Below are 17,288 nucleotides of genomic sequence, written 5' to 3'. Positions count from 1 at the left end.
GGGGAAATGTAGAAATCTGTACTCAGATTATTAGCAACAAAAGAACAAGGAAGAGAGCATGCTCCAAACAGAATGACCAGATGTCATAACCACAAAGGAAAAAATGTAGGACGTTCAAGAAAAATGTGGGCCATTACAAAATAAAAGCTAAAAACATTCATAGAAATATAAATTTATGCTTAGTCATGCTCAATTTTGGGATTCCTCCTTGACAGAAGGCTAAAATGGAGGGCATCTCCTGGAAAAGGAGGCTTCTTGGTCACTCTGGCTTCAAATAACGTACACAGCTTACAGAATCAAAATGTTCATTTATTAGGAGAAGAGAAGGAATATGCTATGTGAACAGTCTTTCCAGTATCATTTGCACAGTTGATCAAATAGGAAACACTCAAGCACCACAAATACTTGCCTACCACCAGCTACGTCACTACGTTTGGTGTCACCCAGTGTTGTAACTCATGGTAGCACACTCACCCCAATCCTTAGTAATAATTTTTACACATTACTCATAAATCTAAATTCTTGTATATCACTGAATGTAATGGTAATAGTTGTGACATTAACAACTAGAAAAGTTAAACCAATATGCTCAGCCTAAATGTATTTACAGGTACCTTGTTTCATGTGGTTAAAGTGAAAATATGGTAGGATGTGATGCTTATTGATTTTAAATGAAAAGAATACATTTTTAATTTATTTTTTTAATTTAAAAAATAAAATCAAGATTCATTTTTTTAAAAAACCTGGAGCCTCTCCTTTCTCTTGCCACTGAGCCTCTACCCACTCACCCATCTCTTCAGCCACATCCCGTTTCTGCCCAAAGGCAGATGTTTGGGGAGCAGTGGTGTCATCCCTTTCTAGAGTGTCCCCTGGTGTGGTCCACATCCCCTGCACTATCATAGTGATGCCCCTGCCCACCACCATTGATATTGCATAATTTTAAGAGACACAAAGTCCTATTTCAGGCCCTACTTCCCTAGAGATGCCATAACCCGGCGGCCCCCGTAACAATCCCGCTTTTGGGGGGCCCCTCCCGATCCCGGTCTGGTTTGGGGGGCCCCCATACCTTGTTCCTGGTTCGGGGCCCGCTCCTCCTGCGGCCATTGCCGCTGCCGCTAATATGGCTGGCTGCGGCACCAACCCACCTCCTCTTCGTGGTGGGCTGGGCAGCGCCAACCCACCTCCTCCTCCGGCTCCGCCTTCCTCCTCCTCCTCGGCGTCAGAAGCGCCGCCGCCACCATGTCAGGGCTTGCCTACCCCCGCACCGGGTTTCCAAAACAGGAGCTCGTCCCTTGCTTTGGCCAGCCAGCCATTGGCCAGCTGGCCAAAGAGGACGGGCTCCTCGGCGCGTGCCACCCAGGCCTCATCAGGGGCCAGCGGCAGCGCACGCACCTGCCCAATTTCCCTCTGCGTGCGCACGCCTGCCCCGCTTCCCTCTTCCCGCACGCGCCTGCCCCGCTTCCCTCTTCGCGCACGCGCCTACCCCGTTTCCCTCTGCGCGCATGCACCTGCCCCGCTTCCCTCTGCGCGTGCGCGCCAGCCATACTGAGGAGGAGGAGGGGGGAGAGGAGGAGGAGGAGGAGGAAGGAGCCGGAGGAAGGGTGCCTGAAGGCCAGGGCAGAATTGGGCCAGAGGAGGAGGAGGAGGAGGAAAGCTGAGTCAGTGGCCATTAGATCTGCCTTGGTTTTTTGGGTTTTTTAATTATTTTTAAAAATATAAAATACTTATTTTATTTTATTTTATTAATTTTTATTATTGCTTGTTTTATTTTATTTTATTAATTTTTGTTATTGCTTGTTTTATTTTATTTCATTAATTTTTATTATTGCTTGTTTTTGTTTTATTTTATTAATTTTTATTATTGCTTGTTTTTTATATTTTTTCCATTAATTTTTATTATTAAATATATGCAAGTACATTTTCTGCGTATTTATGGTGCTTTGAATGCTAACAAGTCTGCCTTTCCTGGACAATTATAGTGAAGATGATGATGATGATGGTGATATTGATATCAACAAGCCTCTGAGGCACGGCCAATGTAACTTGCTGTGATTTTTACAAACTCATGCGCAGTGAAGAAAAACCACAGTCCCTTGCCCAAGTACACACTTCTGAAAAGTACAGTTGAACCCGAGGGCAAGTCCATTTCTGCCATCTGTCTAGGAATAATGGCAAAATGTCCTCCATTTTGATCATGCCTAAAAAACATGCATTTATATTAACAGTTTAAAAAAAACCTCAAATTTTTTTGCGTGTCCTCCATTTTTAAAAATGTGTCCTACATTTTAAAATGTTGCCCTACATTTGTCCTACATTTGTCCCGGTTTGGAGGTCCTGACTTATGGCAACCCTATACTTCCCAGGCACCAGATATATCATGCTAAATCTTCTGCCCATGCTCTGAAACTTTTTTGGATGTCTAGGATAGTAAGAATTAGAAATCTGGTTTTTAAAAAAATTGAATGAGATTTTCAGGCTGTTCAGTTCAGATACTACTGTCTATAGTTCATGATTTAAGAACGGTGAGTGACAAATGATCTACCTCCAGCTTCTTTCAGGAGCTAAAACCTGAACGTTTTTCAAAATGCAGAATTAATTCACATTTTGGTTCATGCTGCACAATATTATGATACACTGTCTTAGTTAAATGGCTCTAAAAAGGCATTAGATAAATTAATTGAAAATAGGTTTGTTAATGGCTGCCATTAATAATCAGTCAAAGAAACCTTCACATTCAGAGGCAGTCTACCTTGGAACAGAAGATTGATGGTTCCTGTAGACATCTCTGAGTGGCTTCTGTATGAAACAAGATGCAGGACTGGATGGGCCATCAGTCTGCTCTGGCAGATCTCTCCTTAGGTTCTTGCTGTGCTGTGATTGATCCCAGCCTGAGTCTCATTAGCTTCTTTGCATTAAATACTGAATTATGACCAGTAAAACATCTTGCTGTGGAGTCCCTTGTTAGATTGTTGTCATAGTAACATAGGCATGCTCAAACCTGAGGAAAGCAAATCACTGGAAAATGATTGTAATGTTTTGTTTATGCATCTGAAGATAGCAGTGGCAATCTATCTTTAAATAATTTGGGAAATACTCAACTTGACAATGTAAGAGAAGGTAACATAATATGTAGGATCCAGCACCAACTATACCAGTACTCACTGTGGAGACCTCAAGGCAAAGAGAACTTTATATCCATTTATTAAGAAAAATATGAGAGAAGCACACTTACAAAGATACTCATTCAAATACACAGCATATAAAGCTAACCGAATATGGAAACTTAAAAGGGGATAGCAGAAACTAAAGGTTGGTTGAGGCAATAGCCACCTGTTCTTGAAGGCAAAGGTCCATGGAAATCTAGGAAGTGTAAAGATGTGAGCAGGGAGGCTTGGGAGTACAGGATTCAGAAGACAGGAACAAAGGACTCAGTCCGGAGTCTAAGGATGACAATTACTGTGCATGTGGGGAAGGCCGACTGCTATAACTGTAGCACCATGGTTGCGGTGATTGCTGCGACTGTTGCAAAAGGGTTTCATTTTTGGAGTGATATTTATATTTTTTGTCCATGAGAGAGTTCCATGGGAAACCAAAAGTACGATCATCCTATAATGAAACCTGAAAAGGTTTCCAAAATGTGGAGGTTTTTTTTTTTGTTGTTGTTGGATATCTGGGAGAAGAGAGGGATTGATTCTGAACGATGATGCTTCATATACTTTACAACACCTAGGACCTTATCACACTAGAGGAATCCTGCTCAGAAATAGGATTTAAAGTAGAAAAAACCCTCAAATGTGGGAGGCTTTTCACATGACATTTCTGCAAAACAGAAAAAATCCAAAAATAAAGCGAACATAAATGGGACAAAAACAACACCTTTTTATCTTCAGGAGGTTCTGAAAGCAAAGTTGTCATTTTTGTCCCCTTTACATTCACTTTATTTTCACGTTATTTCTGTTTTGCAGAAACACATGTGAAAAGCCTCGCGCATTTGCGGGTTTTTTCTACTTCTAAAATCCCATTTTCTAGTGGGATTTATCTAGTGTCATAAGGTCCCTAGGCAAGATCTAGAGTCCCCAGTAATAGTCAGCAGGAAGAGGGTGTTTAGGAAATAGAAGAGATGAAAGTGTATTCTGGTTTTGTTTGATCTGGCAGAAATTACGTATAAAAAGAAATAAGGTCCGCATATATGCAGTCTATGCATGATGACAAGATGGCTACACCTGGGGACATGAAAATACAATCACAAATTAAATACCTAATAATGTTCTGTTCATTCATGGCATCCAAAATATGTTATCTGAGGAGGCTGCCTATTTAGCATGCCTTGGAGGGAATGAGCAGAATGAACTGGGCTGCTTTGTCTCCTGCTCCACCTGGAGACTCTGTCTTTGAATACTGCAAGCTATTTCTACCCCTTCTGTTAGCAGCTTCACAGAACTACATCTTTGAAGATTGGGAGCTGGATAGCCATAACTGTTTTATGAGTGAGTGTTGGAGTACGATTCTGGAGACCAGGGTTCAGTTCCCAGCTCAGCCATGAAACCCACTGGCATGCAGGAATAGACAAACAAAGCCCCCCTGACAGATGGCCATCCAGCCTCTGTTTAAAGACCTCCAAAGAAGGAGACCCCACCACATTTTGAGGCAGTGGATTCCCGTGTCAGATACTCTGGTGGAGGAGTGGCAGTGGAACATTAGAGGTCTGAGTTATATGTGTTATATGCCAGACCTCCACAACTTAAACCAGCCAACTGCCCTCTGTGCAGGGGAGGAGGTTCATGAGCAAAGATCCACTTGCAAATGTGGTGGGTTTCGATATATGAAAGGAAGATGGTACTTGTTCACATTTACCAGTAAAATGATTTAACCATACTTCAGTGAAACCTATATACAGGTATCCTACATTAGGAGGTTGATTCTAATATTTGCTCTAAAACACTATAATAAGGTGCAATAAAAATATTTCTATTACACAGACCTAGTCCACAGATATTACACATATTTCCCCTATTTCTATTCCCATACATCCTTCTCTAAGTCCAAAACAAAAATCAAGCAGGGTTGTTTTTATTTGCTAACTTGCCTTGCAGTTATAATAGTAAAAACTTGAAACTCTCTGTTCAGTTTTATCTTTGGCAATACTGGTAAAATAATGCAATTTAGTCTGAAAGAGCCATGGAGGAAAATCTCATTCTCATGGGGTTTTGGCAGAGAGCTACTTTTGATTAAGGACATCCTTGAGTGGATATGTCATTATTTTTGACAGCTGTAAAGAGAACTCAGCCCTTTAGAATTTTTTTATTAACTGCTGAAAGTCATGTTATGAGAAAGAAATGATCTTTCATTTTGAAATATACAAAACCCCTGTAAACCTTGTGTGGCGGTGATAGTTCAGAGCATAGTACCAGAATAGAGATTCTTCTTCAAAAGCAACTCTTCAGAATAGAGATTCTTCATTACCATTATCTGATAGATTTTGATTTGGAGGATATTTAATGATTAAAATATTAAACTATATTGTTAAAATGTATCCTGGAGCACGGCTTTGGCACGGCTTCTGGACTCTTAAGATGCTTGTGTCATTTAAACAAAATACCTCCGAACCGACCCGAAGCAGCTTTATTTTGGCCTGTCTGTACAGTCACTAACTTAGTTACTTCAATTATTTTATTTTATTTTATTTGTAAAAGAGTAGAGTACTACAAGTCACTGGCCTGCAGTACAGAACACATTTAAATAGGAAGAAACCCCTCACACACACTATAAATATATATAAAGTGCGCCTGCGTCATACACAGCTTCCAGCGTATGCTGGAAGCTGTGGTGGAAAAAAAGGCTCTCACGCCCTGGAAGAAGTAATGGCCCTAGTTCTGCTACCTGGCTGCCACTATGGTGCATGCCTATCCACACGGCATGCACCATGATGACATCTGTGTGGTGCAGCACCCAAATGGAGCTATGCACAAGGGGCATCATCATGGCATGCAGGCGCGCCTGTGGCCCCCGTTGGGACACAAAAAGGAGTGGGTTCATTTTGCTCCATCCAGAGTCTGCAGCATGTGGTTGCTGTGACCTCCTTCTGTGGCAAAAATGGGCGGTGTGGAGCCTCCCATCTGTATAGGCCCTGAGTTAATGTAACTTAATGCTTTAGTTATTGCCAAAAAAATGTTAATTACAAATAATTTGATATTTGTAAATGGTCTGTCACCAAGTTCTGCTACTGAATACAGAATTAGACAACTCCATTTTCATGTCAACAGCAAGTTCCTCCTTCCTAGGGTTGCCAGGTGAAAAATAGGACAGGTCTCCTGTATCTTTATTAGAAGTGCAGAAGAGTTTCAGCAAGTGTTACTTGTCACTTTAGCTCCATCTGTTGAAATCTTCCACAAAACCATTAAAGTTTTCATTAACCATAAAGGTTTAACCATTAAAGTTTTAAAGTTCCACAAAGCCACTGAAGGTGCAGGAATCCTCTCCAATTTTCAGTCTGGCAAGTGTATATAATCCTAGAACTGTGTAGAATAGGAATGGTGAATATATGTGCTTCTGGATGCTGTTGGACTGCAACTCCCATCATATCTCACAACTGAATGTGATGACTAGCGATGATGGGAGCTGCAGTCTAACTACAACTTGAGAGCCACAAGTTCCCCATTCCAGTATAGACAGTGCATGTGGTAACATACCAGAAGCCAAATGATGGGACAGAGTTTGTCTGAAATCCAGTGCCTTGCACAAATCCTTTATTCTCTTGATTAGCCAAATAAATGATGCCCAACATAAATCTGCATATTGTTCAGAATGTCAGGAAGGGTTGCAACCCAATGTCTCTGCAAACAGAAGTTCCCAGGCTGAATCTGTGGGATCTGGCATCTAAAGTTAAAAAGAGCAGTCAGTCAGGGATAATGCGCTTGTCTGCTTGAGATCCTAGGAATTCACTGCCAGTCAGAGCAGAAAATACTAGATTTGGTGGGGAAATAGTCTGAACTGGTGTAAGGTAACCTTCAGTGTCATAAAATCCAGCTACAATTAGCCAAAGATAGGACTGTGGTGTCAAAATTATGCATGTATGCAGTACACACTGTCCTGTTCACAGACTTAGACTGAAATTTATTATTTTTAAAAAAGCAGAGTCTACTTAGAGTATGTGTATGTGCATTCGTTTATGAATTATATGATGCATTTATGAGTCATTCTACAGCTGAAGCTTTCAGGAAGGCAGGGATAATAAAAACAAACAGAATAACACTAATAATGTCACAGAAAAACAAAAGGGATCCCAACCGTAAATACTTAGTCTTATTACCTGTGTGTTCCTTAAAAGGCATTGCAAAACTATTCCTTTCCCTCTCTTTTGCAAAATGTCTTTGCTGTAAAAACAACAACAACAAAACAGAAGGGGCACTGGAAAAACTCAGATGTGTTATGAACAGTAGATGTTATCTGCGTGCCCTGTAAAATGCCGTGAATGTGGCTGCGCAGTTTTATCATAGGGTTTTTGCCTGGAAGCATCCAGAAATGTGGTGATGGCTGTGTACTTATTTATTTGGCCAGCAAATAGAAACTAAACCAATTCTTTTTTCTTTTTCTTTTTTGAGTGTGGAATTCAAAGCTTTTATCTGATTTACCTGACCAGCTCTTGCTATTAAAGCCCTAGTAACCAGATACACCAGGTCAATATTAACATTTTGAAGGATTTTTTTAATCACAACCTGAACTTACTTAAATGAGTCATGCAGCCTTTTAATGTCAATGTAGTGAAATATCTTTCACAAGTGCACAATCTCTTTGGAGTAGATGAGAAAATCAGAGTTGTTTTTCTGAATAAATGTTTGTGTATTTCTGACCTATTTAGTTTCCAAAATTTAGATCTTCTATATTCAGTCAAATGAAATGGTAGACTTCTGTAATAATACAGCAAAAGCAATACTGCTGTTTTAAATCTGAAGTCTACAGTATTGATGAGTGTGTGTGTGTGTGTGTTTGTGTACCTTCAAGTCACCCGCTGACCTATGGTGACCCCCATGAATTTCATGGGGTTTTCTTACGCAATTAAACCTATGTTTTCTCAGTTCCTTCCTCTAAAATATAGCATACAGCACCTGGTAGTACCATCCAAGTACTAACCAGGCCTGATCCTGCTTAGATTCCAAGATCAGACACATTCTGGTGCTAAATCGAATCCAGAGATTACTTATTAACCAGTACAACCGCTGCCAAATTGGTTGTGTAATGTATTCTTCTTCTTTACCCCATTCTCCAGATGTGCACGAGAGGTGTTTAGGATGTAAGTTTTTGAATTGCCTTCAAAGGCAGCTCCTAAAAAAATGGCCACAAAATAATGGCTGGAGGTGGGAAAATTTTTTCTTATAGGACAGCTATGGGCACATTGAAGGCGAGGCTGTCCAGTTGGACCGAAATTCTCAGCTGCTCTAGTCAATGCTGCTAACAATAAGAAATATCAGGAGGGCCATCTGTGATCTTCTATAAGTTGAGGAGCTGTCTAGAGATAAAAATGTCACTGATAAATTAAAATTAAAAGTAATGGTATAGGCATAATTTAAAATCTATTTTTTTAGACTACACATTTGCAATACCCCTTTAATTGCCATGGTTCCATTCAATCTTGGCATTTTTAGACTGGTGACATACTTAGAATTCTCTGCTAAAAAGCTCTAGTCTACTTCCATAAACTACAACTAATCTCCTCACCAAACTACAAATCCCTACAATTTTTGTAGGATGAAGCCATAACAGACAAAGTAATATTAAAATCTTACAACTATCTCATGAAGATAAACTGTAAGATGGTGGGTAGGTTTTACTCATTTCCATTTGCAGTTGGGAGAGGTACTTGTGAGGTTTGCCTGCTTTCACTCTTTGTTTCTCCTTTGCCAAAATGCTTCGCTAAAGCAATATGCAAATTGCAATATGCAAACACCATTAATTAAAGGTGTTAAAAAAGGTAACAAGCAAGCATAAATTCAAATGTTTTGCTGACAGCTTGCTTCACGTCTTTTATGCCAGAGACATGAAAAGATAGAGTCCTTTAGTTTGATATCTAGTTTAAGCTCCACTAGAAAAACCAGACAGTATAGCTATACAGTACATGTCCCCTTTCAAGATAAGTAATACATTCTCCTTGCCAATAATCAGATCAAACATGAGTAGAAACATCTGGACATCAATTTTATTTCACAGCACCATTGGCTTTAATGAATCATCTGGTCGTAACTGACACAAGAAAGGCTTCCAACAATGGCAGAAGTCAAATCTTTTACGGTTAGGTATAATAATTGTGTTCAAAATCACAGCTCTTTGAAAGCTTTTCTTTTCTTCCTCCTTTCTTTCAAAGAATGCATTTTATATATAAACCCGACGGTTCCAACTTCTGAACTTTTGTCAAACTGTGTTCAATAACAATAATGCTCAGAAAAGTGGAAGGTAATATGAAAAGATAAACATATCTTTACAGATGGATTTACTCAATGAAGGAAGCAACAGCCTGTAGTTTGCAAGACCTGACCAGGGCTGTTGATGACCAGGACTCTTGGAGGCCTCCATTGATAGGGTTGCCATACGTAGAAGCTGACTTGACTGAATCTAGTGACAATACTGCCACTAATTAAGAAGTTCATGTGTGGATCACAGCATCATCACTATTGCTACTGCTGCCGGCTTTCAGTTATTCACTTATCTATTATCCCATTATTTCTCTTCTAAAATGGTTTTGCTAAGATGCAGAGCTTGGAATATATATATATATATATATATATATATATATATATATATTACAAAACTCTGTGCTGACTGGTGGAATTTGTGGAGTTGTAGTTTTAAAAAAAATATGTTCCCAGACTTAGAGGAGGTGAAGGAGGCAACGGTGGAGGAGTCAAGTGACATGTTTGTAAAATGCTGATTTCAATACTTGCTTTTCCCCTCTTGCTGTAATTATGCCACTACACAAAAAGTTAAGAAACAGCTAATTTAATTCAGATAATCTTTTAGAACTCATGTGGTCTCAGCTGCATATGAAACCTTAATTCTGGTTGTATACACAATGGATAAACTGACGCAGGAAAAGACGTTGGGACTAATAAGTAGAAATGCATTTGATTTGCAAGATCTTTTAAGTGATATTCATTCACAGTCATGGGACGATAGTATCTGATAGCATGCAAACTTAAATCATTCTTCAGAACTGCTCAGCAGGGCTGGCATTAGGAACTGACATCACTGGGCATCTGTAGACATCTGTACCTCCATTCTAGGCACTCCAGTTCCTACTCTTCATCATTGTCACAGGCTTAATCCTTGCTGTCCCTTTCCTGTCAGCAGGTGAATGGCAGCGCCAAGTAGAAGCTACAGTTCCCAATGCCTGCTGCTTGCTTCCTCACCAGCAATCTTCCTGGCACCATGACAAATGAGACCAGCCCTGGAATGGAGACATATTGGATTGCAAAAGTGAGCCCCTGTTGAGATGCAATTGGACTTTATGTTTGCTGGACTTTGAAAACCTCCCTATTGGCATGGCCAGAAGGAGGAGGCGCCTGCCTGCAAAAGATATCCTCCCCAGCTTACCATCTTTACTGAGGACTGAAACAATATGTAGGCATCTGTCTAATCTCTCCAATTGTTTCTTCCCCCTCCTGTTGGATTTGTAACATCTTGTCCGATGAAGACAGCCACTGAGCTTCGAAAGCTTGCAACAAGTATATTGTGCATTTTAGCTGGCCAATAAAGGTATCACTGATGGAGTTTTGTTTGTATTTGCTGAATGGCCAACACAGCTACCACTGAATGTTTTCTTCCCTGTGACATCTTTAAGTTAGGGTCACTGTAAATCGGAAATGACCTGAAGGCACATGACAAAAGCAGCTACAACAATATTATTACTGTGCAGAATGAAGGGTAGAATTCTGCACTGTGTTACTTTGTGTATCATTAAAAGTATTTTTGATGTTAATGGGATATATTTCAATGCTTCCCTGACTGTCAGCCTACAGAGCCGGGTGGGGGAACCTTTGGCCCTCAGATATTTGGGGTCACAACTCCCCCAGTTCCTTCACTCTTGCCATCCTGGGCAGTGGCAGGCCCAACAGTCTTGAGAGCCAAAGCCACCCAGCCTTGCCATGTAGCTTCCTGAGTGTGGTAAATCATAGACTTCAATACACTGTAATTCATTCAGACTACAACATCTCCCTGAGGTGCTAGGTTTCTATGTGCAGATTTTAAAAATGTATTTTAATGGGCAACATAAAACTTATGCATGGTTTGAAGTACTGTAGTAAAATGCACCTGCAATGGCTCTCCAAGGCCATATCATAAAGTAAAATATAATACATGTTGAATTTACTTTATTCAGAATCCTGAAATCATATAGAAACTAAAACTTTTTTTTTTTTTTTGTGGATGGCTGAGATTGTGACACTTTTGTTTTCTGAGCATTCAGTGTATGCCTTTGTTTCATGCACAAAATTATTTCAAAACATTGTACAAAATTTCCTTCAGGCTACACCAATAAGGTGTATATAAAACATAAATGCAAATTTCTTATTAGTGATGCTCAACATGGAGGGCCTTTTGGAATCCTTCCTAGACTGAAAATAAAAAGCTAAAACCACGAATATAAATAGAAATTCATGCTTCTTAGTGATGCTCAAAATGCTCCTTGACAGAAGGTTGAAATGTAGGACCTGTGCTGGAAAAGGAGGACATGTGTTCACACTGGAACAAGATGTCATACCCGCAAAGGAGGACAAGGCACCTCAAAATGTAGGACCTTCAAGAAAAATGGAAGACATGACCAAAGAAAAGCTAAAAAAAGCAAAACAAAAAGGTCTGATAAAAATATAAACTCATGTTTTCAAAAATGGCTCATGGCTCAAAATGGAGGACATTTTGTACGCCCACCTGGACAGAAAATAAAAACTCTAGGAATACACTCAGAAATAAATTCATGCTTCTTAGTGATTCTTGAAATGGAGGACATTTTGGAATCCCTCCTGGACAGAAAATAAAAGCTGAAACTCCTAGGAATATAAACCCATGTTTCTTAGTCAGGCTCAAAATGGAGGACATTCAAGAACAATGTAGGACATGGCCAAAAGAGAGCTGACAATACTAAATATAAATGTAAACCCATGCCTCTCAAGTCATGCTCAAAATGGAGGACATTTTGGGACTCCTCCTGGACATAAAATAAAAGCTCAAAACACTCCTAGAAACAATAAGCCCATCCTTCTTAGTGATGCTCAAAATGGAGGACACTCAAGAACAATGTAGGACATGGCCAAAGAAAAATAAAACATGAATGTAAACCCATGCTTCTCAAGTCCATGCTCAGAATGGAGGACCTTTTGGAACTCCCTCCTGGGCAGAAGGCTTGCAAATGGAGGACCTGTCCTGGAAAAGGAGGACAACTATACTATGGTTAACATGGCTGCCAAGAGTGCCTTGGAGATGGTCCCCATGGCAGCTGTGGCCCCGCCTCCTTTTCCAATAGCTCCGCCCCTCCCGTTCCAAGAGAGAGGCCACGTGACTAGAACCCCCTGAGTGGGCGGAGCTTGAGGGCGTTCATTCATGCGGGAAGCTGAGGGGGCGTGGCTAGTGCTGCTGGTCTTTATGAATGAATGAAAGAAGCTCCTCAGCAGCAGCAGCAGCAGCAGCAAAAGCTCCAGAGGAAGGAGAGAGAAGTCCAGAGAAAAGGTACCTTTGCCTTGCATGGCTGGCACACACCTGGGCATGGCTTTCCCCCTCTCTTTGGGTTCATTGGGTGGAGGAGGAGGGGGGAATCAGGGTGTCCTCACCACCAAGGAGGACCTTCCAGAAAAAAATGGAGGACAAACAAAAGCTTTAAAAAAACAACCACAACCCATCCCACTCAAAATGGAGGACATTGCAAAATACAAGCTAAAAACACTCCTATAAATAAATGCCAATCCATGCTGAAAATGGAAGGGTGTTTCTGTAAGGCATTCCTCCTGGGCAGAAGGCTTGAAATGGAGGACAAGTCCTGGAAAAGGAGGAAGGCTGGTCACCCTGAAGCTAAAAAACAAAACAAACAAACAAAAATCAAACCATTCATATAAATGTAAACCTATGCTTCTTAGTCCTGCTCAAAATGGGGGACACTTTGGAGTTCCTCCTGGACGGAAGGATTGTAATGGCGTCCGGGGAAAGGAGGACACCTGATCCCATCCTGGGAGGGATCTGTTAAGTCGTGGCACACTTTGGAGATGATTTCTCGCTTCTAGCTGCAGCCCGATCCTTTTAGGGCGGTTGACCAGGCGTCCTCCTTTTCCCGGACGTGTCCTCCTCCATTTCAACATTCCTTCAAGAAGGAATTGCAAAATGTCCTCCATTTTTAACAGGACTAAGAAGCATGGATTTAGATTTATATGAGTGCTTTTGCTTCACAATGACCAGACGTCCTCCTTTTCCATGGCATGAATTTTAGAATGTCCTCCATTTTGAGCATGACTAAGAAGTATGAATGTACATTACTGTATTTTTAGCATCAGAGTGACCAAGCTTTCTACTTTTCCAGGATGTGTCCTCTGTTTCAACTTTCTGTCTAGGAGGGTTTCCAAAATGTCCTCCATTTTGAGCATGACTAGTAAGAAGCATGGATTTACATGTACTGGAGTGCTTTTAGCTTTTATTTCACAATACCCTCCATTGCTCTCGAATGCCCTCCATTTTGTGGTGCCTTGTCCTCCTTTTGCAGTTAGGTTACCCTCGTTTTAGGGTGCATCTGCACTGTGGAAATGATGCTGTTTGACACTTTAACTGCCACAGCTCCATCCTTCAGAAACCTGGGATTTGAAGTTTGTTGTGGCATCAGTACTCTCCGACAGAGAAGGCTCATAAAATTACTAAATCCAGGATTGCGTGGGATGGAGGTCCAGCACTTAAAGTGGTATCAAAGTGCATTATTAATACAGTGCAGATGCACCCTTCAATCACACTATCCCCCCCCTCCTCTCCAAAACAAGTACGTAATTTCTCCATTTGTTTTGTTCCAGCTGTGTTATGAGAAGCGTATCGGCGGCGGAGGCATTGAAATCCCTGCTTTAAAAGAAGACACACCGCGTCTGGAAGTGGTATTGACACGTCCGATCAGGAAGAGACACACAGATAGACCAAGAGGAGCTTATTGGAAGGTATTGTGATCTGACTGATCTCTTTGGGGATCTTATCCATGCAGTTAGAGACCGATTGGGGGGGGGGGGGGAGAGATAAGAAGCCTTCCCCAGATCTGATGATCCTCTGATGCTGCATCCACACTGCAGAAATAATCCGATTTGACACCACTGGTGCCACAACAAACTGCAGTTCCCAGAATTACAAAGCATTGAGCCATGGCCATTAAAGCGGTGTCAAAACAGATTGTTTCTGCAGTGCGGATGCAGCCCTAGACCCACTGGAGCACTGCTGGTCCCAGAGTGGTTGATGCATATTGCAAAACAATAAACAATAAAAATAAATTCATCGTATTGCAAATTTGTATTGTGGCTTTGGGTGCATTTATACTGTAGAAATAATACAGTTTGACACCATTTGAATTGCTGTGGTTCCAACCTATAGAATCCTCTGATTTGTAGCTTTGTGAGGCACTAGCACTCTTTGGCAAGAAGGCTGCAGACCTTGGAATTTATCAGACAAGGGAAATTGGAAGTATAATCCAATGGCAATCTGAACGCAATCATGAGGTTTAACGTTATTGCGTGATAACCCACTAGATACAAATTCGGGCAATGGGAAGTCAGTCCCAACGCAATCATGTGTTTTCACGTTATTGCGTGAAAGACTGCCACATGAAAATTTGGGCAATGGCATGCTACTTTCGGGCAATGGGAAGCCAGTTTGAATGCAATGTGCATTCATGTAATTGCGTGAAACTAGCGACTTTAAGTGAATGTGTTCTGGCCCCACTTTCTTTTCATTTGAATTTAAGAGAAATTTCTTCTGTTTGATAAACTCCCATGTAAAACTACAAATCCCAGGATTCCATAAACTGGAGCTACAGCACTTAAAGAGGTGTCAAACTGCATTATTTCGACAGTTTGAATGCACCCTTTGTTGACTGACCACCATCACCGTCGATCCTGCACCTAAATCAGGAGGGCTATTTATATTTTCTCATCTTGCTCCTTTGTATTTATCCCTCTTTCCTACACTGCTTTTCTTGAAACTTAAATAGGAGAAAGCCGGGGGGGGGGGGGGGAGGGGATGCAGTGTACTAGACTGGTTTGTTATCTTTATTTTTGCACAAGCTTTTGTGGATATAAAACCACTTCTTTGGATGCAGTACAAAGACTGCAACTGGTTCCCAGAGCTCTTTACAAGGAGGTATTAAAGCAGTTGCCCAGTATAAGTCAATAAATAAGACTTAAAGCAATTGCTTAGCAAGATGCAGTAAAAACAAAGCTGGAAAACAGCAGCATTTACCCACTCTAAACAAACAAAAATGTTGTGGTGACCTGACACCCCAAAAAATCTTCAAACTTGGCACCAGATGAGTTTCTGTACTGTGGAGAGTGTTCCGTAGCCAAGTTGTCACAAATCGCATTCAAAAACAGAAAGAGGATTTTGGGAAAGCTTTCACTACTCAGGCGTGTATAGAAGGGGGGATTGTCAAAGAGGCTGAACCATTTAATGTTTTCAACAAGGATCTTAAAAGATGCTCAGGAATAGAATGGAAAAAAGTGTGATTGTGATAGCTGCAAGATGTTCTGTTTGCAGAGTTCTCATTTGTAACCTGACAACTGCACCATCTGAAGTTTCTTAAGGTTAGTCTCACGTTGTTATTGTTGTTTCATATTGTTTCTGCCTTATGGCAACCTTAAGGAGATAGGATTTTCTGGGTCTGGGAGAGTGTGACTTGCCCAAGCTCACCTAGTGGGTTTGCCATGACCGAACAGGGACTTGAACCCTGATCTCCAGAGTTGTAGTCAAATGCTCATCCACTGCACCACATAGGGTGCATTTACACTGTAGAAATAATGCAGTTTGACACCACTTTAAGTGCTGCAGCTCTATCCTGTTGAATTCTGGGATTTGTAGGTTTTCAAGGTCTTTAGACTTTTCTGGCAAAGAGTGGTGATGGCTCACAAAACTACAAATCCCAGGATTCTGTAGGATGGAGCCATGGCAGTTAAACAGGTATTGAATTGTATTATTTCTTTATGGTGTGCTTTGTGTGTGTCTTGTGTGCCTTCAAGTTGTTTTTGACTTATGGCGTCCCTAAAGTGGCCCCATCACAGGGTTTTCTTGGCAAGTTTCTTCAAAAGGATATTGCCTTCTTCTGAGGCTGAGAGAGTGACTTGCCCAAGATTAATCAGTGGGTTTCATGGCCGAGCCGGGATTTGAACTCTGGTCTCCATAGTCCAACCTCCAACCACTACACTATGCTGGCTCTCTTATATTCTGTCCTACTTGAAGTTTGTCTTCTCATTCTGCCTAGTGTTCTGACATATCTTTAAATGTCTCACACATTGGTATACATTATATAAGTAACAAGTTTAATGGGATGTTTGTGGCTTAACATGTATCTGAAAATAGATTCTAGTCGATGGTCAGTGATTTTGTTGTCCTCCACTTGGTGTTCTCCAGTTGTGTACTGGCCATGCTGGCATGAGATAATGGGAATTGTTGTTCAGTACATGCAGAGAGTGCCAGAGGTGGGAGAATGCTGGAGCGAACTACCGATAGTATTCTGAACATGCTTTTTAATCTAGTTGTGTACTGGATTTCAGTGAAGCTTTGTTTTTATGTTGTTTACGCTGGTAAATCAAAGTGGATCAATTTTTCATTAGAATTTACATTAGAATGGTTTTCAGTAGATCCAATCAGTTTAGTTTTGTACCTCCCTTATACATTTAGAAAAATACTGTAGATGCCTTTCAGTCAATTTTTAAAACTTTCAAAAGTCACAGTAAGGCGGTGTCTTTATTAGGACCAAGTAAAATGTCTCAACAAAGTTGTGAGCATGCTTTTGAGTTCTCTAGAATTTTTCTTCAGTCTGGAAACTGGAGCTTGGAAAAGTTGCCTTTTCACAATACAACCCCCAAATTCCCCTCTGATCATGGTAGCTAAAGGAGTATGGGAGCTGTCATCCAAAGAAGTAATTTGCCCAAGTTTTGCTCAATATAAAATGGAGAGAGGGAAGGTGAGAGATAAATAAGGACGTGATGTTAAACAGATTCCCAACGTCTTTTGGACTTCATCTCCCAGAATTCCTTGACTTTTGGCCAAGCTGGCTGGGGCTTCTTGGAGTTGAA

At 40.9% G+C, this 17,288-nt stretch overlaps 1 protein-coding gene across 2 annotated transcripts in view; it reads left to right on the top strand.

Moving 5' to 3' along the window:
• Nucleotides 1–12,637: 12,637 nt before the first annotated feature.
• Nucleotides 12,638–17,288, top strand: part of LOC149311335 (melanocortin-2 receptor accessory protein 2-like) — a 42,145-nt gene continuing 37,494 nt past the window's right edge. The window contains exons 1-2 of one of the 2 annotated variants that reach the window (XM_089528549.1): nucleotides 12,638–12,711; nucleotides 14,031–14,168. The gene's annotated coding sequence lies outside the window, so the exon portion shown is untranslated. Of the gene's footprint in view, nucleotides 12,712–14,030; nucleotides 14,169–15,720; nucleotides 15,798–17,288 lie in introns of those variants that run through there. The other variant, XM_089528550.1, reaches the window with a different exon arrangement.

The sequence above is a fragment of the Sceloporus occidentalis genome, unplaced genomic scaffold (assembly GCF_023333645.1).
Source record: "Sceloporus occidentalis isolate IW3139 unplaced genomic scaffold, rSceOcc1.0.p SCAF_6, whole genome shotgun sequence".
Lineage (NCBI taxonomy): Eukaryota > Metazoa > Chordata > Lepidosauria > Squamata > Phrynosomatidae > Sceloporus > Sceloporus occidentalis.
The sequence above is the reverse complement of the archived record's forward strand: the minus strand, read 5'-3'. Positions and strand labels throughout refer to the sequence as shown.